This window comes from Aphelocoma coerulescens, chromosome 1, assembly GCF_041296385.1.
Source record: "Aphelocoma coerulescens isolate FSJ_1873_10779 chromosome 1, UR_Acoe_1.0, whole genome shotgun sequence".
Lineage (NCBI taxonomy): Eukaryota > Metazoa > Chordata > Aves > Passeriformes > Corvidae > Aphelocoma > Aphelocoma coerulescens.
In genome coordinates, this window is record NC_091013.1 from 11,638,456 (window position 1) to 11,660,820 (window position 22,365).

The following is a 22,365-nucleotide window of genomic DNA, read 5'->3' on the forward strand; positions in this document are numbered from 1 at the left end:
CAAATAAATTAATCAAATTCATTCCATTTTAGATGTTATTGCTTTAGTTTATGTTTCTATGCTTGCATCCTGAAAAGAGCTAAACGTCTCAATATTAAGATTTTTGAAAAGTGCAGGAAAAAATGGAATTTGAGTGTGGAAAGTAAGAGAACAACAGAGTTGCTTTATGTGAAAATTGCAGAAGGTGTAAATGAAATGGAATTTTCTTTACCTCTTTATTTTTAACTAGCACTTCTTATTTTTTATTTCTTGCCCTATCTTCCCTTTTCAATTTGTGGAGTATTTAGATACTAATAATTTATTTCATAGGTCTGGACACTGTGGTAACATTTAGGCTGATCTCCTAAATTTATGGGCCAAAAAACCCCACCAGCAGATTCTGGAAATACTTCATCTAAAAATATTTTTATATTGTTGTTGAAAATTCATAATATAGTATGAATTATTGGAAAGTATTGTTTGATACTGAATAATAGATAATGGAAAGCAGAGTTGGCAAAGCATTTGCAACAGTGCTAATGGAAGGAAACTTTTCCACTTAATTTCTAGCTTGATAAGGAATGGAAATAAAGATAGTGATTTTGAATATATTATAGATGAAGCAAATTTGGCAGATACTAAAAGAATTTGAAGTTTTGTCTTAGTTTGACCTTTCTCTTGTCTGTCTGCATGGTATTATCTTTGCGAGTAAAATAATTCACAGAAGTTCAGGAAGATTACTTTTGTGCAACAAGGACTTAATCATGTAATTTTTCTGAATTGTAACTTGGTTAAAAAAAGATATGTAACACAGAGAAACAGAAAGAAGACAGAATGAAAGAGAAAATTAATCTTTTCTGTGAAGGCCATGTACAACAGTAAAAAGAATACAAAAAGTAAGGATTTGCTGCAATAATAATTCCTATTACTAGCTTGATAAGCATCCAGAAAGGTTAGAATCTTTATATATACAATCTAAATTATCCTATACTGATACAAAAGATGAAAATATTATTTGTCATGTTGTTTTGTCCACATTTGTAATCATTTTGAATCCTTTAGAATATGTTGTCTGAGGGATCCCAGAGTATCCTCAATGACCCTCCTTCTTTCAAAGTTGAGTGCAGAAGTGGCCAAAAAAGGGATAATGCACTATGGATGTGTAATTATTATTTAAATTTTAATATCAAGAAACAATTCACTTCAAGCCTTAAGTCCTTATCTGGATTTTGGATTAAATGGACAATACCCATAACTAAAAGTAATTAACCACTACTCAACAGAAAAAAATCTTTTATCAAGAGAGCTGAGTGGGTCTGCCAGAAGTCCTTTGCTGTATGTCCTGAAAAGTGCATTGGCCTAATTTAAACTTCAAAAAGAAGTTCAAAAGTTATATAAAATATCATTGCAAGTAATTCCATGTAGGGTTTTTTAATACACTTTAATTAGTTGGTTTTATTACGTTTATGGGGTTTTTTTGACCTTTTTTAACATTTATTTATACTGTTGATAGTTTTAGCTGGACAAAGCATGCCCCAGGTATTTTTTCTTTTCCCACAGTGCAGAAGGGACAGAAGGGTGTTTCAGAAAGTGGTGGAACTAGCATGAGGTCAGTGGCTCCAGTGATTCAGCAGTCTAAAAACGGCTTTGCAGAACTGAGTATGGACATTAAAATTTGTCTTCTGAATTAAGTGCAGAAATACAAAGAGCTTTAACTCAGCTGAGAACAGTTCACCTTTGCTTGAACATACAAATGGAAATTCCTGGAGGTTCATGGCTTTTTCTTTAGGCGCCTAAATATGTTAAAAATTAAATTTTGTTAGACTATTTCAGGACATCTGTCAGAAAGGTTGTGGCAGACCGTGGCATTGTGCCCAAACCCCTCACACAGCTTTGTTACCTCTGTCCAGCAGATCAAAATTCTTCTTGAAGTTATGGTATTGTACATTTTACCAAAACTGTTGAAGAAGGTAACACTTAGTCATCTAGACATGTGGGTCTTCACAGCCATATAAATATAGCTGTCTATGAGCAAATATAGAATATTCTTCATATTCAGACTCTTGATTTACTACATGAATCAGTGCTAAAAATAGTTAATCACTTTCTACTCTTCTGCAACTGACAGACCAAATGTGACAAAGATTAGCCGTCATAATGTGTTAAACACGCTCTAAAGTTCCTCCTGAAATGTATGATTCAGCTGCTTTGATATGCACATTTTGCTGAAACAGCACAATTATTTATCTTCAGAAAAGTGTACAATTGAAAGAGCAAAGTCTGCTTTTGATCATCACTTTGAAATCTTCATTAGCACAATTTTATTTAGAGCTGCAGCTGCTTCTCTTTGCTGGTGGAAACTAATCAATCAAACTGCAAACTTACTTCTGAAAGACTACAAAGCAGCAGCCAAGTATCAGTATATTTTTGGTGTGGCTTTAAAGCACACTAATAAGGAACAGAATATGTAATTCTCTTTATACTAAATACACTATTCACAGCAATGACAGTTAATTAGCAAGTAAAACGCACAAGTAAATATTTGGCAAGATTACAACTTTTAAGCAAAGGAGTGTAAATGAACTACTGGGGCTAGTAACAGATGTTTCCATAATGTGTACCTGACAGGAGGGTTTTTTAAATGAGGTCAGCAACAAATTTTTTCAATTATATTTTTATTTTCATTCTGGTTAGAAAGGATTAGTTAGTAACTTATTCTCTGTGATAACTTGTAATTTATTAACTAGCTTCTCTAGAGTTGTTGGTTTTTATCTCTCGACTGCCTCGGGCTATAGGCATACTTGAGACAGCCAAACACCAGAACTTACTGGAAGGAAGTTGTGAAGAACTTTGTCTGGTTTTCCATCAGCAAATGCACTAGCATGGCCAAAAACTTTAATATTCATTTTGGCTGGACAATGTTGTCTTTCATCACTTATAAGAAAGACGATAACCCTTTATACAACTTTGCTGAGGATGTATGAATATGTAGCAAGCTGAAAATTCTATTTTGCATACTCCTTTGCATGAAAATGTTATATAATCTCAATTAGTTCAATGGAACAGAGCAGATGTCAACCCTGGGTATATATTAATTAGTTAAAATACATATGGGACAAGTACAGATGTCTCTGTATGGCCGTGTGGTGCACAGTGAAAACACACTCCAGATAGAACAGATATGCTAGGTAGAATAAGGCTGGAAGTAAAGATAGATCTGGGGATGTGTCAGTAAAGACACACACTGCATTGCCAGAAAAGGAAATTATAAATTATTCATGGGGGAAAGTATTGTAATTTTTGAATAATTAAGAGGAGCAGAATTAGCTTGCTCAGACAGGGTTCCCTTAACTTTTCTGCAGCACTCAATAAACACTATTTTGCCAATAGAAAGGCAAACATGGCCACAAAGGCAACTTGGTTTGATATAAATCCCAAGCTGCACAAAGCTGTGCACACAACAAGCTTACATGGGCCTGACAGATGTCCCTCAACCACCCAGGGCCCTGCAGGGAAAAAGGCCTGTGGGATCTACCCTGATTCCGGGCTGTCCTGCTTGGGATGCCACTGAATTACAGCTGCCCTTATCATGTGGGCATCTCAGCCCTGTGACTTTATACAGACAAACCTGAAGCAATGAAAAACAGCAATAGGAAGGAAATTTTGCAATACTAACAAACACAGTAGATAATCACTGCAAAACCATTGCTGCAATGAAACCTAATGTATATGGTTCCTTGTTTTACTTATATGCATTCAAAATAGGTGCAATAGGACTGAAGACAGCAAAGATATGACATATTCTTTTTTCTAGAGCATCTTTAAAGATGCAAAAGTAGCTGGTATATACATTCATAATTTTTAGCCTGGTAACTGAAGAGTTGCAGTGATTTTAGCAAAATCCTTAGCATTTGCAATCACTGAGTTAGTTGACAGTGTCAATGCACCGTGAAATAATGAAAAATGACAATAAATTATTTTTTAGATCTTCAGGAAAAAATCCTTATGTATCCTTGACTCTATTCTCTGAAAAGAAACTGTCAACTAATGAGATTTTCCTTATGGTAATCTCTTTTATGGTACCAAACCCACAAAGTGGTCATTTTTTGTGGTATTCTTTTCTCAGCTTCAACGAAGAAGCTGTAATAAATCACCTGAACTTAAAAACTCTAGTTGTCACACATTAGGAAGTTACAAGCCACTGAAAAACGCCTTTCAAAAAGGAAACAGTCAACATGAAGTTCAATAATATTTTCTGAGAAGAACATATGCAAGTGAATAATCCTTGCTCTTATACGTAGTTTGGCAAGCCTCTGGGATAAGTAAATGCTATGTGAATGAAGAAAAATTTGTAGCTTTTCCAAGAGTGACTTTTGTTAATATAATAGGTATATGAACAAGGGTAAAGTCCTCCCTTTTATTTCCCTCTCCAAGATTGTTTTCAAACAGTTATTTCACTCTACCATAGACAATCTAATAAAAGAAGATATATTTTTCTTCAGACGCTATTAAAGTAGCCTGTATAATTTTTTAAAACCAATTTGCAGCAGACATTTTATTGCTCCAGAATTTTCATAGATGTCAGCCACTATAAAATAATGGGCACATTACTCACAAACACAGGCTGCAAAAAAATAGTTTTTCCAGAAATTCCGATCTCATTCTGTCATTCAGAAAGAATTCCTATTTTTCTAATATGTAGTAATCTTCAAAGTTAGCACAACATGTACACCTGTGACTGGAAGATGTGTTAATTTAAATGGACAGCAAGAGGTCCAGCAAACTTTGACCCTTTCACTGATATTCCTTTGATGATAACATAAGAAATGAATTGTGGTGGCCAACTGGCCTGTGGCACAAGGGACGGAGAGAGCTCTTGGTAAGTCAGTCTCTGGTGCCAGAGACTTAGAGTTATGGTGAGAGAAAGAGGTTTCTCCCGGGATGCATTTTTCTGTTATGTTAATCTATCCCAGTTTGGATTCCCCGGTTGCCTGTCAGCCTCTACCCCTCATCACTCCCCCAGAGTTTCCCCATTGGCCCCGTTCCCTGGTCCCGCCTTTTCCCCGCCCCCAGATAAAGCTGTGAGCTTTGGGATCATGTTGATGTTTGCTTCTGCAACCTCTGACAGTGTAGCAGCAATGAATGCTCCTGGCAGAACGCACCCAAATGCCCTTCTCGGCTCTTTGCTACCGACTGTAGCACTGACCCCACCCGTGCGTCTGTGGGGCACGCGGGACCCCACGGAGCCGGGCAGGGACAGTAATGATGAATGGGTGGTGGCTTAATTAAAAAAATGAACTCTTCCTGGTTATGCATGATTAAGTTCACAGATCAATAAAGATTAACACTTAACATTTGCTTGTTTTAACAATGCTCCATGGGCCTGTAGAACTGCTTGAGGAGAGCATTTTCTCATGTAAAAGCCTACAGTATTGCAGTGGTGGATCCAGAATGACGCAAAATGGCTGGTCTGTAGGGAAGATTTTTAGGTGAAATGTAATCACAGGCATTAAAAATCAGTCTAGGACTTTCAAATGAGAAAACCTAAACCAAACCAAAACCGGTCAGGCTTTTAGTGTCATCCTTCCGCCAGTGCCTCTCACCACCAACGTTATGGCACACATAACTGTGTTAGCAGGGTAGGGGTTCTTAACATTTCCTATTTATATGCAATTTCATATGTACGCTAGCAAGTAGTTGGATAAAGAAATGAAACCCCCTTTTTTCCATGTATATTCAGTACACACGTAACTCAGAGAGAAATTAGATTTCCCCTAGTGCTGGAAATTAGTTAACAGAATTATCCTGGTTTAGTTTTTTTAAACATATGTATGAGTAAGGAAATCTGTCCTTAACACATGTAAATAAGAAAGAGAGAAAGACATTCCCCCAGGTGAAATTAAACTGTTATTAACCTCATGAAACACAACATTGACACAGAACTCTAAAGTTGTAGCAAAAAGTCCTAAAGTTAATGCAGCATTTGTGCTGTTCAGCTTTGGAGATATAAAAATTAAACAAATAATTAGTGTAACCAGATGATTTTCTTCTGGAGTTCCTATCATCTTAACATCCTATCATCCTAGCACTGGTATAACACTTAGATGTGATGAAATCCTTGTAGAGATTCTTATCTGCCTTTTGTAAATATTTCAGGACTTAGTCACCAGATTTTTTTTCAATTGCCATCACAAAAAATAGTCCATAATACTCCTCAAGCATATTAAAACAAGACTGGAAAAAGCCCTTAAGGATCACCTGGTCCAAACTTGGTAAAACCACACATACTCATTGATGAAATGGGAGGGGGGAGGGGGGCAGGAAGAGAACTGGACCAAGAATAAGGCCAGTTTTGCCAGACACCTTAGAACAAGAAAGATTTCATCAGAGTTCCCACTTCTTCATGAGAAGAAACTCCACAGCAAGAGCAGATTAAAGTTTTGCTGATGTGGCAGGAAATTCAGGGAAATATTTTGCTGAAACAGAACCAACATTTGTGACAGGAAAGCTGACAAGCCCAGTTACACTAAGAGCCTCCTTCTATCTTATGTGTTCAGACAATGAGAAGAACTATCACCTTGCAAGTAAACTAGTAAATATTAAAGTTGCAACATTAAAACAGAAGTTTTATTTCTCCAGCTTTGACTTATTTACAAATAGAAAAATGTATAAATTGGTGCAAAGCTGCCTATAAAGGTTTAAGTGTATACAAGAGTACAAACACTAAGTACAGGGATTTTCTATTTTCTGTCTGGTTTTGGGATGTAAAATGGCTGCTATAATTTTAATTTACTCTAAAATGTGTTGTTCAAAAGCATATGTCACTTATTTTGATAGAGCCTAAACAAACTGCTGAAAGCATAAATTATTCATTACCCATCTGAAATCAATTAAAAAAACCACAGACTCCTCCCCGTAAAATAACACAGTTGACTAATGTGTATCTCCAGAGTTGGCTAATGTGTATCTTTCTGTAGATTAATTTAAGAACCATTCCTATGATGACAGAAGATAGCTGCTTCATATACGTACAGATTTTACTTACTCAACAACGTAATTTTCTCTTGTAGCATGCCCTTTCCCTGGGAATATTGAAGCTTGTTGCAGTGCATGTGGCAGTGGCCACTGCAGCAGAGCATTCAGGGGACTGGTGGACAGGCCTCCAGAACACAGAGGTCTGATCCTCACCCCGTGGTTACGGCGAGTTCCCATGTTCCTACCATGTCTTAAGCTTATTGGTTCAGGAGGTCTCCACCCAGTTGTATGTATAAATTCATGTTTATGTATTTCCCCTAGTTGCTTATGTATTAGTTCTGGAAAGTTCTCCCTTCTTCGATGCCCCATTGGTTGGTCCATGTAACTCCCTCCCTTAAGTTATCCCCATTGGTTATTCCCCTGTTAGCTCCTCCTTCTCAGTCAATCCCCATTGGTTGCTTCCCTTTGTTCCACCCCCATATAAAATTGTGTGCTCTCTCACTGCCTTGTCTTTGTCCCTGGACCCTCCACTGGTGATGAACCAGCTGGAACCTACCCAGAGACTTCTCTTTTGTCCTTTGCCTCTGCTGACACTTTTACACCACCTTTGTTTGGGGCTCGCTCCTTGTGAAGGAGCCAGCTTTCCCTGCAGGCTGCAGCTCACAGCTTTCCCTGCAGGCTGCAGCTCACAGCTTTCCCTGCTTGCTGCAGCTGACCCCTGCCTGCAGCAGCAGAAGGCAAGGACGTCTGCAGCTGGATGCTGTGCTGCCTCGGGCAGCCCCAACAGTGTCAGGAGCTGATGAGAAAAAAATGCTGTGGAAAAAGAAATTCCTGCATGGAAAATGAAAGTTTTACTGCCTGCAATATTTAATAACTGCAGAAGGCACAATCCTAAATGCTCCAACCAAAGTAACTCTTGTTACAGATGTTTTGAGTCTTGCATTCCTTTAAATAAGTGTTTCCTCACTTGAATATCTACTTCAACTCAGTGTTCAGAGAGGTGGTCAGAGGAAGAAGCTGGCACATCGTGTATGAGATCCCATAGAGTTATATTGACTTAGTATCTTACAAAAAGTTACACTTTTGTCTTCCTCTCAGCTTCTAAGGAGGGTGCGGGAACTTAAGAACCGGAAAAACACTTACTGTAAGTGAACCAAGCTGTGATTGCATCAATGATTTTGGAAAGATTAGAAAACACCTTCTGTGGTGATGATATACAATGGTTATGGCTACACCTGTCCTCTGACATCTTAAGGATAAGTTGAGGGGTTTCCTTCTTGATTCTGCACTAGTAAAGGCTACTCAGGTACCAACAGCCCAGGCCTCATCAAGAGTTAATACCTTCTCATACAAAAGTCTTGAGCAGACCATGTATTTTGTGCCATGAGGCTTGATTAACCCAGCTCAGGTACAAAAGCACCCATCTGGAAGAAGAGCCATAACTAGCACAATGCAAAAGGCCATCTGCCTAGCAACCATGAGAGCACATTATCCTTCCTTGTGAATACTTTCTCCCAGATGAATTGAGAGATCATCTCAATCTATCTGCTCTGATTTCTAAAGCTACCTGCAGCAGTTGACTTCCCCTGGCAGGTATCATCTCTCCCCTGGTAATCTTCTGCAGCATTCTCCCCTGTAATCAAACTGCTGACCCACACGAAGCCCCATGAGTGCAGGGGACAACTTTTGTGTTTCAGAGAGAGTGGAGAATGACATTTCTGTTCCTAAGGTGCAAGGAGGACACCGATTAGCACAACTTCCAGAACTGAAAATTTGGTATTTCCAAAATGCAACAGTCCTTTAAAAAATTTTACGTAGAATACAACTCAGACTCATCTTCCCTGGTATAAATGATTAAACAGTGAACTAATAGAGCTAATTTTATAGGTGAAAGATATTTCTAATATAAATCCAGACAGCAGAACTTTGCATAATATAATCTGACATCTTGCACAATACAGAGTTGAAGATTTCATTGTGTTTCTTTCCATTTAAAATAAAATTATCTACTCCACATATTAAAAAAATCAAAGCCTCATTTAAATGGTACTAAAGAAACCCCCCCAAAATCTAATTTTTATTGTTTTCATTCAAAAGTTCTTACATATCCAGGAATTCAATGCTTTGATAGAGCTTAGATTCATTTTATTCCCCACGACACTACTCTTACATAAAATAGTCTCTGCCAATTAAGAGAAGTATTAAAAAATGATTACTTTGTAAAATAAATTTTATATATGCTAGACTTCTAATCTACACCTATTCTGAACTGGGAGTTCAGAAATAATGTGAAAACAATACTAAGTTACTGGCAACAGAAGTTTACTTATTTATCATAATTTTTAATTTTGTGTGCCAGTACAAATGTAATGACCCAGCCATTTTTAACAAGGTATGACCAGGAAATTCGAAAACATTTTAATTAAAAAGCATAATGGTGAGAAGTATGTCTGTCTTAACTAAAACATTTCAATTATAAACAAAATGTTGTAGTGAATGACCAGATGCAAGTATGTTAAGCTCCCAAAAATCTCTTACATCCACCCATTCGTCTCAAGCTCCCCCATTTTTAGACTCAAAAGTGCTTTGTTCTATTAGATTAACACTAGAAGCTTTAGCTTTTTCCAGTGAAAAACTTGAAGCCATTAGAGAAGACAAAGCTGCAATAGCAGTGGCAGTTTTCATCCTTCTGTGCCTTTCTGCATGGCAGAAAGCCCTGTATTTCCCTGCCTCAGTCCAAGGAAATTCCTCCACCACCTGAGTGAGGAGATGTCCTGCTTCCCACAGCCCCAGGCTGTGCTGGTGGCTGAGGCTTGCCTCCTTCCTGTGCCCAGTCTTCAGCAAGGACCTCGGCAAAGCCACCAGTAGCTCTCCAGATTTTTTATACAGCAGTGAAAATATGCACCCACGCATTGTCACCTGGTAAATAAAAAGTCTAACCTTGTATTTTACGCTGGTCTTGTAGCCTGACTTTTTTTAAAATATCATAGTACTGAGAATTGAAGCAGATCTTTCATCTTCTCTATTTTTCTGTAGATAAAACTTTCTGGATTTTCATTGTGACATTAAAATTATGGAAACATTTATTCAAGAAAAGAAGCCGTTTAACCCTAGTATCTTTATTTATATTGACCCTGTGTTCTTGTATAAACACATTAACCATAAACACAAATGGGCCATGTTTTAATGATTTACTGAAGATGTTTTTTGTCATAATATCCCTGTTTCCCTTTTGAAGAGTTTCATGAGCCATTAAATCAGCCAAGAGTGCACATACAATAGAATATCAAGCAAAAGGAAATAATTTAAAAGACATTTAGTTTTATTAATAATAACAACAGAAAACTCACTATTAAGTGCTGACTTCTCATTAAAAATTGATTTTATCTCTATGCTGAGTTATATATTATTTCCTGTGTGTTGCATAGTCACATTCCCATGTCATCACAGGATGCTGTTCTGATTGTTGGCCCATTTACAATCCACAGTATACTAAAATGTACTCAAATCATAACTAATAAGGATGAAATTTTTACACAAATTCAGAAATATAGTGCAAATCTGGGAATATTTTTATTTAATTCCTTAGACAATTAAGCCAGACAGTGTGATTCAATTTAAGTACTAGCAAATGGGATGTAATAAAGACTGCAAATGCAAACTATTTAGATTAATGTAAAGCCAAGGGTGTTGGTTATGCAATTATCTTTTGCAATCAACTGTCACTTTTGTTTCATTTCAGATAAGTAAAACATCTAGTAACTTTAATTTCCATACAGAATTTTGGGAAAAAAGAGGCAAGCACAAAGGCACATAGCAAAACACACAGATAAAACTGTTTTATCAATGGCAGTGGTTATTTCTTTTGTCAAAAATTCTGGCAATATTTGGCATTCCAAATATTGATACTAATATATGAATATTAGATGCCAGTAGTTTGCTTCCTTAATAACATATATATTTTAAATATGAAAAGGAAAAAAATTAAAGTATCTACTACATATTCAGAGGGATACACTTCTAAAAGAGTGCTAGTGCTAAAAGCCAACTCTCTGATTAATACTATATACAAGTATTTGAGGGTCCTTGCAAAATTTTCTGGAGAATACATTAAAAGCTCCTTGTGATTTTGTAATTAATTCTTCATGTAATTCTTGTAAGTCATTCTGTTGTATAAAAACCAAGAATTTGATAAGCATACAGCAATGTAAAAATGTAGGAGAGGTGAGTCCTAGTAGGAATTTAGACAGAGGTGTAAGTGAAATACAGGCTTGGGGCAAAATTTGCAGTGTAGTAGATAAGACCAGAGAGAGATTCAGCAAAGACTAAAGACGTTTTTACATGTAATGCAGTCGTTGCAATTAATGCAGCCTTAAAAAAATGTGTGTTAAATAGAAGCACACTCATCTAAATTAGCTTAGGAAAAATGTTTTGTATGCAAGGGATGACTTGGGAGAAAATGTGTTGTACTTCCAGACTGATGCTGTGCCTGGAATTCAAAAAGGGGGATAAATAATACTATGAGAGATAATTTAAGTGTATTTTCAACTGTTTCTCTTGAAAGTATCTTAAAGAAAAAAAAATTTTAAAAAAGTAAAACAAAGTGTTACATATAACGATTACATTTGGCAGACAATTGGTGTTGGAGTGGGTTCACTTATAATAGATTAATTCCTGTTTAAATAGTAAATGGAGGCATTTGTGTAGATCATGGCATTCTTTAAACTTTTTTTAATAGAAAAATCTGCATTTATCTGGATATGAATTCTCAATTTGCTGGTACATACCTGAGATATAAGCAAATACTCCATAACCATTTTCAGGCTGCATAGTTTGCCTACATTTTGGTAGATTAGTAACATCAAACAAAATCTTAGTGACTGTAGGTATTTTCCCAGAATCACAGAATCACAGAATGGTTTGGGTTGGAAGGAACCTTAAAGCTCATCTCGTTCCAACCCCGCTGCTGTGGGCAGGGACACCTTTCACTAGACCAGGTTACTCAGAGCCCCATCCAACTTGGCCTTGAACACTTCCAGGGATGGAGCATCTACAGCTTCTATGGGCAATCTGTGCCAGTCTCACCTCCCTCACTGTAAAGAATTTATTCCTAATATTTCATACAAACCCACTCTCTTTTCACCTTGAAGTTATTCCCCTTGTCTTGTCACTCCAGGCCCTTGCAAAAAATCTTTCTCCATCTTTCTTGTAGACTCCCTTCAAATACTGGAGGGCCAAAATTAGGTCACCCCTAAGCTTTCTCTTTTCCAGGCTGAAGAATCCAAATTCTCTCATGGGAGAGGTGCTCCATACTTCTGATTTTCTTGGTGGCCCTCCTCCTACATGCATTTACATTGCATGTATTTACATGCATTTTCCCTGTTGCATTTACACCATCATTAAAATAATCAACGTGTAGTTTATATATGAATGCAGCTGAACAAAAATAACAGGAGCAGTAATTACAATTACTCCTATTCTGATCCCATAGATCCATCAGTGACCATTTACAGCTTTTACAGCTGATGTGTATTAACATGTGCAATGTAATGTGAGAATTGTTATTCATTGGGTGGGAGACTACTTAAGCTCACAGCTCCTCAAGGGTTTATTTTAAGCTTTTTCTCATCAGTGTAGCATTTAAACTTCCTAGGTGACATTTAGAAGTGCTTTTTTGGTTTTCTTGGACTAAAATGCTCTGGAAATTTTTGTCCTAATTCTGTATGGTGTCACAGACCTCTACGTTACTGCTTGATCAGACACAATTCAATAATCTTAGCATAAAAACAGTAATGGCAATTTATTTTGCAATGGAGCAGATCAGTGTCTCCCCTTCATCACACCTCTACAAACTGTAAAGAGTTATGAAAACTTTGGGAATTTTATAGAATAGAAATAGATTTTGAAGTTTCTATGTACGACACATTTAGTTCGGTGCATGCCTAGTGAATTACCAATATATGATTTTCTATTTTATATCCAGAAAACACCAAATTATTAAGATATAATTTTGCATAGCTTTACATGTCATCAAAATAAACGAAATAATTTTAATTAACTGTGTTTATTGTGTAACAATATTGAAGTGATATGTTTCTTTAAAAAGTACCAAGTTTAAGGGCTTATTTGAGGAAAAAAAGAGATTAATAGACACAAATTGTTACACAGCAAAAGAACAGAATAAATAGAAACAGAACCAGTTGTTTATAAATAACAGCTTTTTAAATGTGAGATGCAGAGGATTGATAGATGAAAAATGTAGAAGAAATACCCCTCTATAACATGTGAAACATAGAGAAAATTTCCCCTGATCCCACTCCTTTAATTGTAATACATTGGAACTGCAGAACATGTTAATTAGTTTCCACAGTTCACTGCAAACATAACATTTTTGTAAATTAAAAAAAATGGGGAAAGCTTTAATGTTATTTTGAAAATTTTTCACTACAGCCATATTCATTAAAGCTTTTTTGTGCATACTGGATTATATAGATGAACAGCAAATAAATAAGTAATACTGATCTAAAAGCCAGCATATAATACCTGAAACCACTTTCCCTTATTTCCAGAGAGACTATTTTACTGTACTGTCTAAATCTTCCCTCCATCTCATCTAAACCCTGAGGTTAATCCAGCAGTTATTTTGAAGCTGATAGTATATTCTGCTCTGGGTTTACAGGTCTTGAATAGTCCATTGTGTTAAACAAGAAGAAAAATGGAGATTTACCAAGTGTGATATTTTGAGATGGCACTGATTGCTTGTCCAATAAGCACTGCACTAAAGGCATGACTGTTATAACTCACACAAAATCATCTCCCCAAACCATATAGTTATCTGAATGCATAAATTAAACTACTGGACTGATGCAGACAAGTTAAAGACAAGCCATATAGGAGAAAAAAGGGCAAAACCTCTAAATTTTTAAAAGAAAACATCTGAACTAACCCCAGTATACAATATTCTGCTGACAAGCAGGATTTCTCTCTTATCTCCAGCTCCCTTTCCCAGCAGCCCTGTCTTGGGCTTTCACTACATTCCTATTCAGAGTGGCAGTGACTGTCCACAGCTCCCATCAGACCTGTATCAGACTGTCAGTCATTTTAGCATTTTAAATTATTCTGCTTTAAATTCATTGTAATGCTTTTGCTGAACAATGCATGGATGGGTTCCATGCACTATAGTGTTCCAGTTGAAAATATGAGCAGGAATAAACACAGCAGGATTAAACAGGATAAAGGTATTTGAAAGCATTATTTCAAAACAGTGAAATATTTCCAAAAGATACTGAAAGATGGTATTTGACACAAAGTTATGTCTTCCAATGAATGTTTAGACAACAAGTTTTAAAATGTAATTATTTACACTGGCTTAATCATTTTATATCCTTGTTTTCACTATCTCTGACTATTATTAGCACTAAATAACACCAAAATATTATTACTTAAGAGAGCTTATTTAAAATAAATCATCTTAGTTTGTCATTTGGAGAATAGTGTGGACTAGATTTTATTTGTTACTATTGACTATATATAATAAATAATTTACGCCAAAATCCAGATGTGTCTTGCTCTTACCTCATTACAAGCTGTATCGCTACAGAAGTGACTGCTTACAACTTGTTCCAAATTGAGTCTATGAAGCAAATGATAATCTCTGACATCTCAAGAATTGCAATATGTTAGAGGCATGCAACAAAAACTTTTCTTGCTGCAGTTTCTGAAGACTGTTGAGCCAGCTCCAACTTTTACCTGGATTCTTAGCAATTGCTGTGCATCAGTTCATAGGAAAATCACAAAAGCAACGATAACTGTCTTTTATAAATGTTTTTTTTAAAGATCATTAAATGTTTGTACTTAATGTTAACTTCAGCTATTTAATTGTACTTGTACTCATAAGGTATGAAAAACTACAAACTTAGGTTTGCAAAAATGGAAGGAAAATTCAAATGTACCTTCTAAGACTATCCTTTAAGATTATTGAAACTATCCTTCAAACTTTATGAAACTGGATAAGTTTTTTTTGCAGTTTCCTGACTGAGTTAAATAAAGCACTCAGCCAAGAGCAGATGTGTAATTCTGCAATGGAAGGGGGGGCAGGGGAACTGAGAAGTAACATTATTTACTTGGTTTTCTCGTTCATAGTCTAAAGAATAAAGTCTTTCATTGACTGCAGTACTCATGACTCCTTCAGAATTTTCAAGGCTCATTATTTAACAAATGATTTAATAAGTTATTCATACATTAGGCTGTACAATACATTCAAAATGCAAGGATAGAAGAAACTAAATATTTTATAAGATAGAAAAATTTCTAAGTAACACCAGTTCCAATGTGATTTCATGAAAATTTGCTGTTATGTGTATATTTAGGAATAGGTATCCAGAGATAAAGCTATCCTTGTTAAAGTCACAAAATATCTGCATATATTGCAAATTTTATTCTTGATACAGTAGCTTACTAAAACATTTTACAGAAATTGTTCTAGAAAAAAAAATAGCATCCTTGCCTCAAGTATGCCTTAAGAACATTAAAAAATGTAACTTTAAAGCCTCCATTCAGGGTTACAATAGTTCATCCACCAGCAGATGTTTTCTCTTTGACAGAACGCTTATACTCCAAATACCACTGCTAGAGAGTCTGAAAGAATACACTGCTTTAGTGCTGAAGACTGAAACCCAAATGAAATTTATATGGGTTCATGCCCTATTTAGGAGATGTATTTTTAAAGGGGACTTGGAAATAACTAAAAGGATCTTGAAAGACAACAGCATTCACTGTGTGGCACCACTGAATAATGAATTATTCAATAGCATGATCCTCTAAAAGACTACAATATATATAGCCTGGATGAAGCCTGAGCAGGCAGGGTGTTTTAGTGCTTCCCTGTGCAGTGTGGGTGTGTGAGTATGGGAGAGAATTTGGGAGATCCCAGAAAAGGCTCACACCAAAAGCATAATATGTCAAATTCCAGTAGGCTTTCCGGGAAGAATTCACCTTTCCATTTTGGTGCTTCTGATGAAAGCCAGAAAGAGACAGAATGACAAAAATTATTGGAAAGACAGAGAAGTTGATTTGAGTTTGGTTTTGGTTTTCCTGCAGTGGGGGGAAGAAAGCCTCCAGCAAACAACCACAGATGAAACATGAAGGACTTTAAATCCCACATTATATTACTCTACCTGGGTCTGCCAGAGTAAAAATCCTTGCTGTTCCCCAGTTCAGTGGGGATTTTGAGGAACATCCAGGGTTGTGCCCTCTCCCAGGTGCCAGATTCTGCATCTGGTACAGGGCAGCTCTGAATGTACATACAAAGAGATGCTGGAAAGTAGTGATGTGGAAAGGGACCTGGGGTCCTGGTTGATTGGCAAGTTGAACATGAGCCAGCAGTGCCCTGGCAGCCAGGAGGGGCAGGAGCCTGGGGGCATCAGGCACAGCATCACCAGCCAGGCAAGGGAGGGGATTGTCCCACTCTTCTCTGCACTGGGTGGGGTGGCCTCACCTCGAGTGCTGGGGGCAGTTTTGGGTGCCACAATGTAACAAAGACACTCAGCTGATAGAGAGCATCCAGAGGAGGGCAACAAAGATGGTGAACAGTCTAAAGGGGAAGCCATACAAGGAGGGTCTGAGGGCACTTGGTCTGTTCAGCCTGGAGGAGACTGAGGGAAGACCTCACTGCAGTTACAACTTCCTCATGAAGGGAAGAGGAGGGGCAGGCACTGATCTCTGCTCTGTGGTGGCAGTGACAGGACCCAAGGGAATGGCCTGAAGCTGTGTCAGGGGAGGTTTAGGTTGGGTATTAGAAAAAGGTTCTTCACCCTGAGAGTGGCTGGGCACTGGAACAGGCTCCCCAGGGCAGTGGTCATAGCACCAAGCTGCCAGAGCTCAAGAAGCATTTGAACAATACTCTCAGGTTGTGGTGTGATTCTTAGGGTTGTGTTGTGCAGGGCCAGGAATTGGACTTGAACCCTGTGGGTCCCTTCCAACTCAGGACTTCTATTATTCTATGAGATTCTGAAGACTATAGGGTTTTTTTTTAACCACAGTTTTACTAACTGTTTTTATCAATAAGTTTACTGGGCAATGAAAAGAGAGAGCCCTCTTTTTGTTGGCTAAGCTGCCTCATTAAAGAAGACAAAATATCTGATAACTGCATTATTTTGCAATATATATACATATATATATATAAAATTTAAGAAGGAATGAGACATACCTATTCCAGAACGTCAAATCCCTTGTGTCTGTAGGAAGCTGAAGTCCCTGATTTGAATTTCTAACGTATCTTTTAGTCATTTTCTTTCAGTAAATCTTGTCCTTCCCTTGGGGTCCCCTAGCACAGTTACTTTCCAGGGAGTACTAAACAGGAACTGAACATTTTCAGCCTTCCCCAAGTGTAATTTTCTAATTCTCTCCTGATGTGTTCCAAGTTTCCAGTTTATCTTGAAGTATAGACCCACTCCTAGGCATTGTCTGTCCTTTATTCTTCCCCATCTACTTTTAAAAAAAAACTCAAAGGAAGTAAACAGTAATACTTTCATTATCTGTCCATATTCTTGTGCTCCTAGGAAAGTTTTTCTGGTTTCCGTTACCCTTTCCTCTCCCTGTGTGGGGATTAACACTCAGTCCCTTTCCCTAAAACATATTGCGTCCACTCTGACAAAAGAAAATGTTGCAACTTTATTATTTATTTTTTTAAATACTTGCTAACAGCAAAATCAGTAAAAAATGGTCGTGGAAAAGGCTGTAAAATAGCTCAGCTTAAACAAATTTGTACATTCTATCTTTATCTATTGGAGTTGTAAAGCCTGTAATAAAACATTATGGCAGGGTTGGTAAAATGCTGATATTAAATACTGTTTATGAGGAAAAAATTGTTATACAAATTGCATTTTGCCATCATCTCTTGTAAACAGCTACCTTGCTGATTCACTGGTCTTTTTGTCTAACTTTCCTATCAGGAAAAAAAACATTTCGGTAATCATATGTTCTCTTGAGGTGATTTCCAGAATAAATGTGCTCTGTTGAATTAAAAATCTGTTAGAAGATCAGTGGACTAGAGAGGAGGAACAGGAAATAAAGCAAGCTTAACTAAATGTGTTTGCTAAGTCAAAATCTCATGTCCTTTATAGAAAGTTGACTGGAAAATAAGATAAGTGTACACTATAATCTCAACATATCTGTACAGTGAAGATAGTTCCATATTTTGTACACTTAAATGTGCCTCCTGTAAATTATTCAAATATGTTCTTTCCACTGGAACTTTTCAAAAATATGTCTGTGTAGAAACTGAGTATTATAGACTAGATTGCAATACAGCCAGACCAAGTCAGGCAGAATTTCTGGGCCCATCAACGGTATCAAATTGCTTTTCAGAAAGATGAGGGTCACCAGTAAAATACTAATTCTCATCCTTCCAATTTTGATGATCAATTAGATAAGGATATTTCTTAGGTATTTTTAAATTATTATTATTATTTCTTCAAAAGAAGACAGAAGGCAGTTGAGACAAGCTGATAGCCTGGTGCTTACCATGTCCCTGACAGATCCACGAGACCAAGGCAAACCAAGGCACTGTACCCAGTTCAAGGAGCAGTCAAACCATTTCAAGGCTGCTGTGTGCAAACAGCTACACACTGCATCATGTTTGCATCAATTGTCATTATGTTTGTGTCTTGGGGTGACTTTATGATGTTGTATCCCATATCGCTGTTCTATGCCCAGAAATTAATTTTTTTGCCTTTCTGTGCCTTTAAACTGAGCCTGAGAGGGGGGAGAGGAAAAAAACCCGAGTGAACTCTTCAAAGCAGTTTGTTCAAGGACACAGATACAGACTTCTCTGCTTCTAACAGCAGCAAGAGGGAAGGAAGCTCCCTGCTTGCTTTCCAGCCAGTTTTTTTCGGCCCTTTTTCTCCGGAGAGAGACGGAGAGTTGAACTTTGTTCTCCTGGAACTTTGGCTTTTTTTCTTCTTCTTTTTTGGACTGTTTCAACATTAGAACACATAGGGAGAGTTCTCCATTGAGGACCAGAGGTGGGCCCACCATGACCCAGCTCCAAGGAGGGGGAGAGAGACTACGGAAGGACTCTGAAATTTTCCCAGGTTTCTCTCAGCAAAGCAAGAGGTTTCATTATTTAGCATTATTATGCTCTTCCAGTGTGTTTGTTAAATAAATAGTTTTTATCTCTTTCACTTTCCTTCGAGGAAAATTTATTTTTTCCCAAACCTGGTGGGGGAGGGCTGGTTGTAACCTGCCTTCTGTCAGAGGATATTTTTCCTCCAAATTTGTCCAGACCAGCACAGTTTGCCAGTCATGTCCATCAGAATCTCTCCTTTGCTATGAATCTGCTAGATAGCATCCTCCAAACTTGTTTCCCTTTCCCACTTTTCATCATAACTTCTGATTCATATTTACTGCATATTTCTTTGTCATCAGTATGTGTTTTAGTTATCCTACCTGTCACAAGAACCTTAACGAAACTTGATTTTACCACTAATTTTTCTGTAGCTTCTATGAGCTTACTCTAGAAAAAATCTTCCTTATTTTCACCACTGCTCCATGGCAAAGGTGCATTTTCCCAAGTCTCAGCTTTGTCTGCCCTTTCTCCTACTCTTACAACATATCCTCTTTAATCAGTTTGATTCCTTTACATTCAATTCATACACTTTCCCAGTAAGACATTAAATTTTTTCAAGTTTAAATCCATTCTCATATACCTTTTAACATCTGCCACGTCCAATTCTGTTCATAAGGTGCTATCATTTTTTGTAGTACTACCACTGTTTTTTCCTATAAATAGGATCACCCTGTTCTGTAGTTAAAAAAAAAGAAAACACGACATTCTCCTTTTTTTGCTCTCTCCCACTCTTTTTCTCATTGAGACACAGAATTATCTGCTTGTGTCATGCTTTCCTCAATCATTATTTGTATTTTAGCACTTCTTAATGTTGATATTGGGGGAGAAAAGTTTATAGCTGTTTAAGGAAAAAAAAAGTTTATATATGAAGCATATATGCAGTTAGTACCAATATTTTACATAGAATGCCACATGGAAGCACAGCTCCAGCTGATAAAGTTGTAGCAACTACTTTTCCTTAAGTTTCGTAGTCTGTGATTGAAATAACTCTGATATGACAATTGGCAGAGTTGATAACTCTAATAAACTCAGGGGTACACAATCACGATGAGTATTAACAACATAGTGTTGTGGTTACTGCAAGCACCACCAGACCCATTAGAATGAGCAGTCCCAGTTTCCTGAGGTCATCTCAACTTGCAAAGGACTGCAAGATCTGGTCAGCCCTGCAAGCCCATGGGTGTCCTGCTGGTGTGCAAAGGCTGTCAGGAGAAGGTGTTCACCTCCCTGGTACCAGCTGTTGCTCACAGCCTGGCTCTGCAAGGCTCATTCTCCACTGCTGTCCCCTTCTTTACTGCAGCTTTTGAGTGGCCTTGGTCGCTCCTCTTCCTCTCTCTGCAGCCTACAGCTTTATGTCCTTTCCCAAGTTTCTCCTGACAGATGGTTCACTGTTCCCAGTGAGATTCTTCTTACTCTGATCCAAAGAAAATTGATCACTCAGTCCTTGGTTGCAACTCCAGGAATAATCCCATAGACAATGAGTTATGAGGTTTTTTTAGTCACAATGGTGTCATGCTGTTAATGTGTAACCCATTGAATTGGTATCTATGTTCATTCAGTAATTCAACAAACAGTGGCTGGCTTCTGTCTTGCCACAAGCAATTCTCTTTGTGCTGGGTTAACAATTTGTTTCTAGACCCTTCTCACTTCAGCATCTGCCATTTCTCCAGATATGGTTGGAAGCCTTTCCTGACATGAAAAGAGATTCAATTTTCCTTCTGCAGCTTATCATGCCAGGTCTAAATTAATCTTTGTATTTCTCCTTTAGTTTTCACTCTCCTCAACTGCATCTTACTCTAAGAGCATAATAAATGTCCAGCTGTGTCAGACAATGTTGCTTCTAGCTCAGAAATCTGTTTTCCTCTAGCTGAGCAACATCAATGTTATTTAGAGACTTGCCACTTTCTGCAAACCATTCTCCCACAGAGTTGATCACCCTTTGTCCCCTTTTGCTTCATACAAACATGGTCAAGTCACCTCCATTTTCTAAAGAAAAAGACATTCAGTGTTCCCCTCCAGCGACTTTTTTTTTTGTCCTTTCTCTTCAATTACTATGGGCACAGAATATTACAATAGCTATCCCTAGCTGAGTTTCCATATATTTTCCAGAAACCAATAAAGCAAAGTCCTTAGTACACTCTGCAGATTATATGAAAAGAAGTGCCCCATTTTTCTTCGATTTAAGAACTTCTTTAAGCTAAATTTCTTCCCCTGTCTTTGTTTTTCTTCTGCTATTTGATCCTTTCTCAAATTTCTTTTTACTTCACCTGAATCACTATTTCAGTCTATTCTAAACATAAAAATATGATCTCAAATCCTGTGGTAATTTTCTCCATGGTTACCAGACTCCTCTTGCCCTTTTACATTTTCCTTTTAAATTATTTCTTTCATGAAACCTCTCCACAGAAAACAAATTTCCTTTCCATTGTTACATGGCAACACATCCCAGCACTGTATTCTTGCCCAAAAATTTACTGCATGTAACTTCAGCACACTTATACCTGTAGTAGAAAACCACATCTCTCCTAGTATTTATAGCAGAAAAAAAAAGCCCAAACAAACCCAGTGTTTGCACTGATCTGTTTCAGATGACTGTTTTAGAAGGAATGGCTTCCTAGTTGTGTTTTATTTCAGCTATGAAAGAGTTTGGGTGGTTACCTGATAGAGTCAGGTAGCCCCATTCAGGATATCAAAGCTAAGATCTCCATTTGACTTTTGATTAATATTTTACTGGATGCCCAACAGTAAATTTAATTTCAGTTGCCAAAAACCAAACTTTTTCATACTGTTCCTTCTTGCTGCCTTGCTCTCGCCACCAAAAATCTCTATCCATCTCCTTCAATCCAGACTTTTTTTCTTGGATATCAATTTCGAATCATATTTCTTACTTAAGTCATCATATCAAGGTTATCTCTATCTTGACAAGCTTTATTTTTACAACCAAGACCATTTCTATCATTTTAATCTTTATTAGCTTAGTCGTTTTTTTTCAATCTCAAGTGAAAAGCTATTCATGATGCATGTGCCAAATTCATAATTCACTCCTATTACTTTGATGATACAAGTTCCCTCTTTTTATTTCTCTGTCAAATTCCCCTCTTTATCATATCATAAATGAAGTAGAGAAAAAAGGCTTCACAGTATATCGATAGTCTTATCATTTATCCTTCAATATCAAGGATTCACTTTGCACTTCCCACTCACAAAGTGCTCACAAAGAAATTCCCCCTCCATGTCCTCAAGGGCAGTTAACTATTTATAATTAACAATGACTTATTGTTTCC

The 22,365-nt window shown here is 37.2% G+C and overlaps 1 protein-coding gene and 1 long non-coding RNA gene across 2 annotated transcripts in view; both read right to left on the reverse strand.

Moving 5' to 3' along the window:
* IL1RAPL1 (interleukin 1 receptor accessory protein like 1) overlaps positions 1–22,365 on the reverse strand; it is a 606,065-nt gene that overhangs the window by 208,856 nt on the left and 374,844 nt on the right. The window lies entirely within an intron of this gene.
* Positions 1,454–7,184, reverse strand: LOC138117896 (uncharacterized). Its single transcript, XR_011154909.1, has 3 exons — positions 7,025–7,184; positions 1,880–1,937; positions 1,454–1,772 (listed from the first exon to the last, which is right to left on the reverse strand). It is a non-coding gene; the product is annotated as an uncharacterized lncRNA (long non-coding RNA).